The sequence below is a fragment of the Pleurodeles waltl genome, chromosome 1_1 (genome assembly GCF_031143425.1).
Source record: "Pleurodeles waltl isolate 20211129_DDA chromosome 1_1, aPleWal1.hap1.20221129, whole genome shotgun sequence".
In the NCBI taxonomy this organism is placed as follows: Eukaryota; Metazoa; Chordata; class Amphibia; order Caudata; family Salamandridae; genus Pleurodeles; species Pleurodeles waltl.
This window is the reverse complement of record NC_090436.1, coordinates 621,932,149-621,944,429: the sequence shown is the minus strand read 5'-3', so window position 1 is coordinate 621,944,429 and position 12,281 is coordinate 621,932,149.

The window sequence follows — 12,281 nt, the reverse complement described above, 5'->3', positions numbered from 1 at the left end:
CCTATGTCACGGATAGCAAGCAATTGTTCTCCAAGAAAAACTTGCTTACAGTCACTAACAATCTTTCTGGTGTCTATCTACCTGCAGATTCATCCCCTTTTGAATATTCCAGCCATCTGACTCGATCTGGCATCTTTTCAATAGCTCTCCATGCTGGAGCAGGTGTTGGCTCCATCTCTGCCCCAGAAGGACACCACAGTCATGTCACTGGAGCCACAAATCACGCCCAGTGGTGCAATGACGTCAGTTTCCCATTTGTTTCTAACATTCCTTCAAGGCAGACATAATGAAACAACTTCAGACTGCCATGGAGCCATGCAAAATCCAAACCTAGAACCCTACTATGTTCAACAGAACAGAAAACCTGCACTCAATATGAGGAGGAATGTAGGGTCTCTGCACAGATAGAGTATATACCAGAAACCTTGGTACTGACTCCAAGTAGCTTTTCCCTCTGATGGATACATCTACCTGCAGGTTCTTCACCTTTAAGTAGATTCCCCAAGCAGTACCTATCAGGACTTGGGTTTGAAAGACAGTTTAAACTAAGAAGTGATGGAGGACAGAGCCCATCATGACTTTCCATCCTCACCTCAGAATCTAAAACAATAGTAACTAGTAATGATTTGCCAAGGTGTGGAGGAAAGCCCATGCTGTCACTCTGCCACAGTGACTCCTCTTGCCCGAGCTGAAGTTGAAGACTTTGCCCTGTTGGAATGATCTCATACCCTCTGGAGGTTCTGTCGGAGATAAGGCATAACACATCTTGACGAATCATGAACCATCTTGACTATGTCCTCTTCTGGACGACTTTGCCCTTCATCTTGCCAGGACAGCTTATGAAAAAATTGGTCATCAAGTTTGAAGTCCTTGGTACAGTCAATATAAAAACTAACCACCCTTTTGGGATGTAGCTTATGAAGCCTTTCCTCCTCTTTAATGGAATGTGGAGCTGTAGTTAAAGTAGGTAGGATGACGTACTGCCCTAAATGGAAGTGCGTGACATCTTAGGGCAGGAAAGCAGCCCTGGTTCTGAGAACAAACTTGTCAGAAAAAAAGGAGGCAAAGGATCGTTTGACACTGAGGGGCATATTTGCAAGAGGATTTTGCCATGCTTGCACCATGCAACATGGTATATGCTTGGCTTAAAACTCTAAGTCATATTTTTAAGGCCATGTGTGGCTTTGAATGGCTCTAAAATTATGAAGTAATGCCAGGCAGCGCAAAACGCTGTGTTGCATTACTCTATGCAAAGGGAGGCACACAACGGGCGTTGAGTGGAAGGCTCCCACTTCCTGCACAAAACGAATTCTGTCTACAACACAGACACCCTTGCACTATTGTGAAAGGGTGCCTGCATTGATGCTAGGCTGCCAAAACGGCACCAGCACGAGAGTAAAGGACAGGGATGCACGTATTGGATTAATATGGCACATTCCTGCCTTTTTTCTGTGACGCAAGGCAGCACAGCAAGGTGACGCTGCACTGCAGTGTTCCACTAAAGATGTAAAAATGCCCCTCAGTGCCCATAACTCACTGACACGTCTTACTGAGGTAATGCCATTAGAAAAGTCTCAAATGTAAGCAGTTGCAACTGTGTAAAGGTTAGAAAGTAGAACATATTACAAATGTGGGAACAGGTTTGAGATCCCATGGAGCTATTAACAAAGGAGAAGAAGCATGTTGCTGAAACCCTTTAGAAACTACATAACTATGCATGACCTGAACAAGCATGGTGGATCTGGAAGACAGAGGAAGGGCGACAAGGTAGATAAGTAGCCCTTCACTGTACCCACTGCACAATACTGGTGAGCTAATGGCAGAACGAAGCACAAAGTGTTCGAGATAGCGGGCCCTCAAAAGGATATACTGAACATCACTTGATAACCCTACTCAATCTTCCAGAGTATATACCGTTTTGCTGGAATGTCTGAGGGAACTTGAGCTAACATCCACCTTGTGAGGACTCAGAGGAAAAGCATTCAGGTGACCCCGCTCAGTCTCCAGACATGAAGGTGGGGGCTTTGGAGTTCTGGGTGCAGCACCTGCCCCTCCAGTTACGAGATGTGGTCTACCCTGTAAGGAAGACATCAGTTCCACTTAGCATACAAATCTCAACCAGTCTAATGTAATCAAGATGATTTTTGCCTGGTTCCTCAGTACCCGAGGAATCAAAGGTATGGGAGGAACCACATAGTGAGGTGGAAAGACTTCACCTCAACTGAAACACAGTTCCCCGAGGCTCCATGCACCGGATTCTGAAAGATACAGAACTGACAGCAATGGGATCCACCTGAAGGGTGCCCAAAGGGAAAAGATGTATTGGGCCACCTCCGGGTGGAGAAGTCACTCGTGGTCAGCAGGGTGTTGGCCTTGGCACACATAATACCAGCTAGATGATTGGCATCTAACTAGATCTGATGTTAGGGCTCCCAGGAGAAGACTTGTATTGTTTCTCCGCAAAGAAGGAGCAAATCCCTGCTGTTTGACATACCACATCACATTTGTGTTATTTGTCAAGAAATTGACTGACTGGATGCCAGGAAAGCCTTGAGAGCCAGCAGTATCACTTGCAGTTCCAGCAAATTAATGTGCAATATCTGCTCTGTAGGAGACCAATTGCCTCTTATCTCCATTTTCTGCAGATGTACTCCCCACCCTGGAGTGAATGCATCCATTATCACAGTGGTCTGTGCTGGAGGAGGATGGAAGGACACTCCTTGAACAAGGTTCTCCTCCACACTTCACGTCAAATCTGCTCCAGTGTCCCTTGAGATCATGACAGAATGTGACAGATCTCCACTGTGTTGCAACTACTCTCTGCAGAGGCACTATTGGAGGGCCATTAAGTGCTAGCGTGCATGCATGAATAAGATACAGGAAACAAGCAGACTGAGCAGGCATAAGACCATCAGGAATGGAACATGTGCTCCATTCTGAAACATTGGAATCATAGCCTGAATATCCCTCACACTCTGTGGCAGGGAAAAAGGCTCAATCTGATGTATTATCCAGGTGAAACTTGGGCCTTTTGATAGTAAAACCTAGTTCAAACAACAAATATGCCATCCTGTAGAGGTGGTGCAACACCATTTCTGGAGATTTGGCCTTAAGGGACCAGTCATACAAGTACAGAAATACTGGGATTTCCAATTGCTTGAGTGGGCTGCAACCACTGCCATCATCTTCTTGAAGATTCAAGGAGCCGAAGCCAAGCATGATGGAAGGACTGCAAATTGGTAGTACACAAATCCTACCATGAAGCATAGGAACTTCCTGTGCGGTCTCTGGATCAGTATGTACAAATACTCATCATGCAGACACCATGGTGTCTTCCAGTGCAAGCAACACCTAAGCATATTACTGCATCTTCAGCTTTTGCTTACTTAGAAACCAAGTCAAGAACCTGAGCTCTAGGATCAGGTGACGACCGCTGGCTTTTTTTGTAGGACCAGGAAGTACCAAGACTTGCATCCCTGGCCCAATTCCTGCTCTGGCACCTGTGTCACCACTCCTTTCAGAAGTAAGATCTACACCTCCTGCTGAAGGACACTTATGTGGTCTGTGGAAGGGAGGATGTGAGAGGAAGGATGGAGGGGTGGGGATTTGTTGAAAGGGTAGAACATGCCTCCTTTTCACAATCTGCAAGACCTAAAGGTCTGAAGTAATGGCTTGTGCAAAGGAGAAAACCAATAGTCCAACATGTGCCATGTGTTCCGACAAGAAGTAAGGCCTAGCCTCTAGTTTTGCTGCTGCAGTTGAGGCCATTGGCTCTGTTGTCTGTCCGAAAGGAAAAGCCTCTACTGAAGCCCTGAAATTTTCAGAAAGGTTGGTAGGCCTGCAGCTGTTTTTGGAGACCTAGAGATGCCTTGGCTTTATTTAAACCTCTCTAGGGCCCAATCTGCTTTATCACCAAATAGGCGAGAGCCAATAATTGTAGTTCCATTAAGGCAGTCTGGACATATGTGGAAATTCCAGAGTTCCCCAACCAGGCATGAAGTTGAAGAGCAACAGAGGCCCCCATAGTCTGTGCTACAGAGTCAGTTGCATCCTGTAAAATGCATCCATAAATGTTCTGGCCCAAAGGGCATGGATGTATCGACGAATCAGGGATGTGGCATTAAATTACTTAAGTGGCATGCTCCTAGCTGAGAGGGACTTTATGGCGAATTGTTCGATATTGTGTCTCCCTACACAATGGAGTGGTAGGGAATAACTTGATGAGCAAGATGCTTGAATGACCAGATTCTCTGGTGAAGGATGTGTTGACAAGATTGGGTCACCTAGGGACGGGCTATGCCTCCTGGCGCCTATACGGCTAACAGCGGGGCCAGATGTTGGTTTTACGCAAACTGCAAGGACTGGTTCTGTCACAGCCTTCTTGAAAGGAATTAACTGTTTTCCAGATTGAGAAGCTGGGTGTAAGAAATCTGTTAAGATTTCAGACTTGGGGGAATATTTATGAGAGTCATGCGCCACCACTGTGCCACATATTGTGATGCAACGCCGGTGAGAGCAGTAAGTTATATTTATAAAACAACGCATTTGCAAAAATGTGTTGGCTTTCAAGGGTTGTGTGGGGTAAAAGCTGCACTGAAAGCAGCTGCGCCATGCAACATTTAAGATATGCAATGTTGGCATTCCCCTGCAAAATCTGACAATGCAAAGTTTGACATGCACCAGAATTGCTGCTCATCGGCAAACCAGGCATAGGAAATGGCACAGTGGCTGTCGTATAAAAACACCAACATCACAAAACCCTTTGGCAAGCTCAACTATATCATGGAGGTCATGATACCGCAACTTGGAGTAGTTAGACCACCACCACCATCATCATCATGTAGGCAGCGAAGGAGGAGTGAGCATGTTTTCCAGCAGCACATACCCCTCATTGACCTCAGGGAGGATGAGGTCATAGAGTTCAACAGACTCAAGAAGAAATGTTGGAATTGTCAGAGAAGATTGTGCCAAGTCTCCAGCCACCAACTGCAAGACCCACTAACATCTCACCACATGTCAAACTTATGGCTGTTCTCCACATGCTGGCATCAGGTTCCTTCCAAGGCAGATTGGCAGGAATCTCACTGGGAGCATTTTTGGCCTTTCTTCCCTCTGTTTTGAATGCCAAAATTAAACTCACACCTCAGTACCCTCTGTTCCCTAAAACTCCACAACAACAACTGGATACCAAGAAAGGATTCTACGCCATAGCTCATGTTCTTTGTGCAATTGATTGCATACATGTGCAATTGGTGCCCCTTGCCCTGCTGCAACATCCCACCTGTACAGAAACCACAAGCACACATACTCCATCAATGTCCAAGCCATGGTGGACCACCAGAGAAAGTTCATAAATGTGCTGGCTAAATATCCTAGGAGTGCACATGATACCTTCACCTTCCACCACAGTAGCATCAATGAGCGGTTTCAGAATGGCACATACGGGAATGGCCTACTCATTGGTAAGGAAATTACAAATATGATTAATACCAACTATTAAGTTGTAATATATGACATAATTGCCATCTCTTTGTGTATGGATCAGTTGTCATATGCACATAGTTGGAATAACTTACTCCAACCTGTAGACAATTATGTCCCATTGTGTCATTCTCTCACTAATCCTGCAATGGAAGCAGTAAATAACAGAAGTATTGTGTCATCTTACACTGTCTGAGTGGACAGAATAACATTTTGTGCACTGGTTAACAAATCAGCGCACAAATCGTGGTACACAAGTAAAGTCAATATGAGTAGAAAGTGTACATATTAGTTAAGTGTTCAGTGGTGTATCTAGTCTTGGTAACTAGTAAAAGTGCCACTAAAATAACAGATGTCGAACAAATCATGTGTACCTAAGTAAATGTGTCACACATGGCAGAATATTAGTTTATTCACCACGATATCAGGAGCACTAACAGAAGAAGTTGTAAATTCCATTGATGTCATGCACGGTAAATGTAGGTTTAAATCATGTGTAAATGTCAAATCAAGGTACATATGTGATACCAAAAGCACAAAGTACACATATGTGTTAGCTATTACCACAGTCTAGGTCCAAACATACACGTAGATATCAACCCACATTGACCAGTTTGGTTGCTCAAGTTGGATACAATTTCTGCATTTCTGTCCATCAATGTAAAACTGACAATTAACATGCTGTCAAACATGTCATATACCAGTAAATAGCATAGAATGAAATGCAACCAAGAAAAAGGATCACAGTGTGCTCAGGACCCTAAACTGAACACTCTCTTGCCACATCAATGATGTCATAATCAACACATATAAGCACTGAAACACCTACAAGGCAAAATCACATACCTACATGTGAAATCTGAAAGTGGTGTGTATAGATCTGTAGTATAAAGTTACCTTTATCACTTTGTTACATATGAAAATGGCCTACATTGCAAACCTATGTGTCAATCTAAGTTCAGCACAAAGAGAATTGGCTGTTTGGTGAAAACCTAAATAATTATGCATGCCACATGTGAGAAAATCATTACATGAACTAAGCAAATAGCCATGCTAAAACAAGTAAACAAGTCAAAGGCAGTGTGAATGTCATGTAGGCAAGCAAGGACATCATAGGACAAAAAGGACAAATGTATGTGTGAGTATCAAACATGTTGGCCCTGTCACAACCTGTATAGGGCTGAATGCACGCAAGAGATTCTGATCATACATTTCTAACTTTGCACGCATAGTGAGTGGACATAACATACATCTGTTAATAACATGGTCAACAGTATCTAACACATATCTGGTAAACTGATATGTGTTAGATAGTGTGCCACCATACATTACACACATGGCCAGTTATGTCTAAGCAACAATGTACAAAATCATTTACTGTTGTCTTTTTGCAATTTTCAGGTGACCAAGGATATGGGTTGCAACCATGCCTCATGACCCCATTCAACAACCCCCAGATAGAGGTAAAAACGATATAACACTGCACTGACCAAGAAAAGGAATGTTATGGGAACGTTATGGAGAGGAGCTTTGCGGTCCTAAAGTCAAGGGTCCGCTGCATGGACATGTCGGGTGGAAGACTACTGTACTTACCCCTGTGTCCTGGAAAATCTTCCTCACATGTGCAATAGTGCACAGCATCTGCTTAAAAACAAATGTGATGTGGGACTATAATACACAAAACCCTGAGCAACTGGAAGAGGATGCAGACAGTGATGGAGATATCTAGCACAAAATGGCAGGTTGGCAGAGACAGGACCAAATTGTAGCCAATTATTTAGCTTAGTCAACAACACTTAATGGTAATAATGAAAGCGATATTTCAGTTTATCAAATAATGAATTGTTTTGAACTCATACATTGTGTTGTGTATGTGTAAATGACATTGTAAAAATCTAGTCACATCTCCCCAACTGTCTATAGGGCTCAACATGTATGAATCATGTTTGTAGGAGGCTGGCCTGGCTTGCAGTGGGTACCAAGGGGTACTTACACTCTGTACCAGGTCCAGTTATCCCTTATTAGTGTAGAAGAGGTGTTTCTAGCAGCTTAGGCTGAAAGAAGGTAGCTATAGCAGAGCAGCTTAGGCTGAACCAGGAGACATGCAAAGCTCCTACTATACCACTGTTGTCATATGCACAATATCATAAGAAAACACAATACACAGATATACTAAAAATAAAAGTACTTTATTTTTATGACAATATGCCAAAAGTATCTCAGTGAGTACCCTCAGTATGAAGATGCCAAATATACACAAGATATATGTACACAATACCAAAAATATGCAGTAATAGCAAAAGGAAGTAATGCAAGCAATGTAAAGTTACAGTAGATTGCAATAGGAGCACATAGGTATAGGGGCAACACAAACCATATACTCCAAAAGTGGAATGCGAACCACGAATGGACCCCAAACCTATGTGAGCTTGTAGAGGGTCAGTGGGGCTGTAAGAAAACAGTGAGGGTTAGAAAAATAGCCTACCCCAAGACCCTGAAAAGTCGGTGTAAAGTGCACCTATAACCCCCAGAGAGCACAGAAGTCGTGATAGGGGGTTTCTGCAAGGAAGACCAACACCAGCAATGCAACAACAGTGGATTTCCGGACCTGAGTACCTGTGGAACAAGGGGACCAAGTCCAAGAGTCGCGACAATGTCGAGAATGGGCAGGTGCCCAGGAAATGGCAGCTGAGGGTGCAAAGAAGCTGCCACTGGATGGTAGAAGCTGTGGATTCTGCAAGAACGAAGAGGGCTAGAAACTTCCCCTTTGGAGGATGGATGTCCCACGTCGTGAAGAAGCTTTCAGAGGTGTTCCCACACAGAAAGACCGCAAACAAGCCTTGCTAGCTGCAAGGGTCGCGGTTAGTGTTTTTGGATGCTGCTGTGGCCCAGGAGGGACCAGGATGTCGCCACTTGGATGAGGAGACAGAGGGGGCGCCCAGCAAGTCAGGGAGCCCTCACAGAAGCAGGCAGCACCCACAGAAGTACCGGAACAGGCACTTGGAAGAGGAGTGAACTGGAGTCCACCCGAAGTCAGAAAAGGGAGTCCCACGATGCCAGTGGACAACTCAGAAGGTTGTGCACTGCAGGTTAGAGTGTCAGGGACCCAGGCTTGGCCGTGCACGAAGGAAATCCTGGAAGAGTGCACAGTAGCCGGAGCAGCTGCAAATCACGCGGTACCCAGCAATGCAGTCTAGCGTGGGGAGGCAAGGACTTACCTCCACCAAACTTGGACTGAAGAGTCACTGGACTGTGGAAGTCACTTGGACAGAGTTGCTGAGTTCCAGGGACCACGCTCGTCGTGCTGAGAGGGGACCCAGAGGACCAGTGATGCAGTCTTTTGTTGCCTGCGGTTGCAGGGGGAGGATTCCGTCGTCCCACGGGAGATTTCTTCAGAGCTCCTGGTGCAGAGAGGAGGCAGGCTACCCCCAGAGCATGCACCACCAGGAAACAGTCGAGAAGGCGGCAGGAGAAGCGATACAAGGTTGCAGTAGTCGTCTTTGCTACTTTGTTGCGGTTTTGCAGGCGTCCTGAGCAGTCAGCGGTCGATCCTTTGGCAGAAGGTGAAGCGAGAGATGCAGAGGAACTCTGGTGAGCTCTTGCATTCGGTATCTGAAGAATTCCCCAAAGCAGAGACCCTAAATAGCCAGAAAAGGAGGTTTGGCTACCTAGGAAGGAGGATAGGCTAGTAACACAGGTAAGAGCCTATCAGAAGGAGTCTCTGACGTCACCTGCTGGCCCTGGCCACTCAGAGCAGTCCAGTGTGCCAGCACACCTCTGAATCCAAGATGGCAGAGGTCTGGGGCACGCTAGAGGAGCTCTGGGCACCTCCCCTGGGAGGTGCAGGTCAGGGGAGTGGTCACTCCCCTTTCCTTTGTCCAGTTTCGCGCCAGAACAGGGCTGGGGGATCCCTGAACCGTGTAGACTGGCTTATGCAGAGGTGCCCATCAAAGCATTTCCAGAGGCTGGGGGAGGCTACACCTCCCCAGCCCTGACACCTTTTTCCAAAGGGAGAGGGTGTAACACCCTCTCTCTGAGGAAATCCTTTGTTCTGCCTTCCTGGGCCAGGCCTGGCTGGACCCCAGGAGGGCAGAAACCTGTCTGAGGGGTTGGCAGCAGCTGCAGTGAAACCCCGGGAAAGGTAGTTCAGCAGTACCCGGGTCTGTGCTAGAGACTCGGAGGATCATGGAATTGTCTCCCCAATGCCGGAATGGCATTGGGGTGACAATTCCATGATCTTAGACATGTTACATGGCCATGTTCGGAGTTACCATTGTGACGCTATACATAGTTAGTGACCTATGTATAGTGCACGCGTGAAATGGTGTCCCCGCACTCACAAAGTCGAGGGAATTTGCCCTGAACGATGTGGGGGCACCTTGGCTAGTGCCAGGGTGCCCACACACTAAGTAACTTAGCACCCAACCTTCACCAGGTGAAGGTTAGACATATAGGTGACTTATAAGTTACTTAAGTGCAGTGGTAAATGGCTGTTAAATAACATGGACGTTATTTCACTCAGGCTGCAGTGACAGGCCTGTGTAAGAATTGTCAGAGCTCCCTATGGGTGGCAAAAGAAATGCTGCAGCCCATAGGGATCTCCTGGAACCCCAATACCCTGGGTACCTCAGTACCATATACTAGGGAATTATAAGGGTGTTCCAGTATGCCAATGTGAATTGGTGAAATTGGTCACTAGCCTGTTAGTGACAATTTGTAAAGAGAGAGCATAACCACTGAGGTTCTGGTTAGCAGAGCCTCAGTGAGACAGTTAGTCATCACACAGGGAACACATACAGGGCACACTTATGAGCACTGGGGCCCTGCCTGGCAGGGTCCCAGTGACACATACACTAAAACAACATATATACAGTGAAATATGGGGGTAACATGCCAGGCTAGATGGTACTTTCCTACAATGTTGTCTGAGCTGTTGATCAACATGGGACCATAGCTCAAAAAAATCATTATAGCAAGCCAATGTGCCGCAGTGTACTACATGAAAGGGACAGGGCATGATTGACACATATCTAGATAGATAAGGGGTCAATCCTGTCCTCACGCACTTAAGCAGTGCAGTGCAGCGCAGCAAGCTGTCTTGCTGTGTTGTGCAACATCAAATAGTGTTTCATATGGTACTCAGTGTATGAGGGATCACAAATCTCCCAAAAAGGCAGGGCCATATTTATGGCCAAGTCACGCAGCGCAGCTCAGCAAGCAAAAGAATACTCCTGCCTTTCTCCCTGTGCTGGCGCAGTTTTGGCAGACTAGCCCCTTCACAGGCAGCCTTGCACCATGGTGCAAGGGTGCCTCCATTGCAAAGATTGTTTTTGTGCAAAACCATTCCTCTGAGGCATATTCTTATTTCTATGTGTGATGCAGAATGCAGAATGTAGCACACATGTCAAAACTCAAGCACTAATGTATATTTACATACAAAATTCCATTGAACATGGTGCAATGGAGGTGCTGGGTAGGATATTATTTCCCCTGCATGACAAGAGTAGTCTACCTTCTCTCCTGAGTGCCCAACTGCATAAATGTGGGGCTCCCAAACAATTGGTTTCTTAAAAGGGACCATGGAATATGCCTGTGTGCCATGACATGAATATGAGAAGTTACGAGGTTGGACTTTGGATGTTGCATGTGGTAGGTGGCAACCGAGATTTTGAACGAAGTTAAAATACTAAGATCTAGCAGTTTTTGTTGCAGCGCTACTGCAGTCTTTTGAGCAAATACCCGGCTGGGATTCTGAAGCGGAAGTGAGAAAGGTGACCAAGACCTCTTCCAATTGCAAACAAATTGGCACTTTTTCGAACACAGTGGGAAGTAATGAACTGACAGCTCACAGGGAAGTGGACTGTACTTTAACTGATTCACAGCAAATGTTTGGGACTCTATTGAACTGCCACATTTAGCTAATCTTACTCTACTCAGGTAGCTCTTGAAGTCATTTTCCTTGGCAAAACAATTTTTCAATTGTTTGTTTATTGTTTATATTGATGTTTCTGGTTTTGTATTTTCATGATGGTCTTGTATTGATTTTATGTATGCACTGTTTTTCCTCAAAAGATCTTGTTTAACTTGAGGATTTTTGGTACATGACAAGTGCTTTGAACGATATGACTCAGAAATAAATCATATGATATATACAGGATGTATGGGCTATTTTGTGTATTTGATAAAATAATAATTAATAGCCAATGGGAGTCTTGTCTGTATACGGACCAGGAGGGCCACACATATACCTGCCCTCATAGTAGGTGTATGCTATTGCCTTTGCCAGGAGTAAGACAGAGCTAAAGTGTAGGTGGCAGCATGCTGTGTATTGAACAGTAATAGTGAATATGACCATTTAACCCAGGTTTACTGCAGTGAGGCGTACTGGCTCACTCACGTCTTCAAAAGATCTGTTGCTCTGTTACCCCTGCCCAACATCAGGTTGATCAGGAAATGTGAGCATGATAAAACCATGTGCAGAATCAATGTGCCTATGCAAGACATACACAACACACAGGTTAAAATGTGGAACAGTGTAAACATGGTTAATGTGTCTGTGCTGATGGTGTGTGTTCAACATGACACACTCTAGTACAGTTCAAAGGTAGTGCAGAACTAAACTGTGTGCACGCTGCTTGTCGGTATGCTGGTGGCAACATGATACATGTGGGTCACTGTAATGGGCACTGTATGTCCTGTGACTGTACTCTGAGGGGTATATATCTGCGATTAGTCACAGTGCAGCACAGCAAGTACTGCGTGATAGGGTAGGAATGTGCTCTATTTAAAAGAATATGGCG